The sequence below is a fragment of the Aplysia californica genome, unplaced genomic scaffold (genome assembly GCF_000002075.1).
Source record: "Aplysia californica isolate F4 #8 unplaced genomic scaffold, AplCal3.0 scaffold00532, whole genome shotgun sequence".
In the NCBI taxonomy this organism is placed as follows: domain Eukaryota; kingdom Metazoa; phylum Mollusca; class Gastropoda; order Aplysiida; family Aplysiidae; genus Aplysia; species Aplysia californica.
In genome coordinates, this window is record NW_004797802.1 from 367,021 (window position 1) to 367,989 (window position 969).

Below are 969 nucleotides of genomic sequence, written 5' to 3' on the forward strand. Positions count from 1 at the left end.
GACAGACAGACAGACAGACAGACAGACAGACAGACAGACAGACAGACAGACAGACCGACAGACAGACAGACAGGTGAAAAGATGGACTGACCTCTAACGCCGATTCCACTGACTGGTTCGAGTCCCATAAAGATCTACTGAAACTCATGGCTTTCTTCCTGGAGCCTTCACTGATGGTCCGAACCAAATATCGACAGGACATCGGGATGGTGTCTTGGGACGATGATGCTACTGCTGGCGTTGGTGTTGCTGTTGGTTGAGAGAAGGATGGCGCCGGGTGTGGTAGGGTATAAGATCACCGTGGCCGATGCAAGGCATGTGGTGGAGGAGTTAGGGTGTCTTGTCTGTCTGGCGATGAGTGCGGACGAGGTCCAGATATCGTTGAGTAGGTCCTTGGAATTAATTATGAGGAATAAGAGAAAATTATTATTAATAAGTGTGTGACTAAGCTCAAAGGGAAAACACCAGTACATTATCGTAAGAGATTAAAGATTCAGGGTTTGAGAAACGGGTGGACTGGGGGTGGGGGTGGGGGGCATTATGGGGAGGAGCAAGTGACTGTAACACCAAATAAATTGGAGTGTACAATTATACAAACTACTCTGAAGGCCCGGTTACACGTAACGATAAATTGTACAATAATTGGACGATATAGCGACCATACAAAAAATCGTTAGGTGTAACCACAATATTGTACAAAATTTGGATGATTGAACGATGGTTTGGAGACTCGGTTGAGAAATCAAGCGCTGCTTGATATTTTCCTTGCGATCACGGTCACACTTGAGGGAGACGCGCTGTGACGTAGATTTACTTTGAAATTTGCCGCCGCGCAGAACTAAACTCAGGGCTCAAATTTTTTAAAATAATTATCGTAGGTAAAAACTGATTTCATATTCGGAATCAGCGTCACAAAATAATCAAAGTTGCCCGCGAGAAACCTGATTTGGTGCGTTATTATATATATAT

The 969-nt window shown here is 44.5% G+C and overlaps 1 long non-coding RNA gene across 1 annotated transcript in view; it reads right to left on the bottom strand.

The window, feature by feature from the left end:
• Window positions 1–97: 97 nt before the first annotated feature.
• LOC118478389 overlaps window positions 98–969 on the bottom strand; it is a 10,662-nt gene continuing 9,790 nt past the window's right edge. The window contains exon 3 of the long non-coding RNA XR_004859013.1: window positions 98–392. This is a non-coding gene — a long non-coding RNA (uncharacterized LOC118478389). The remainder of the gene's footprint in view (window positions 393–969) is intronic.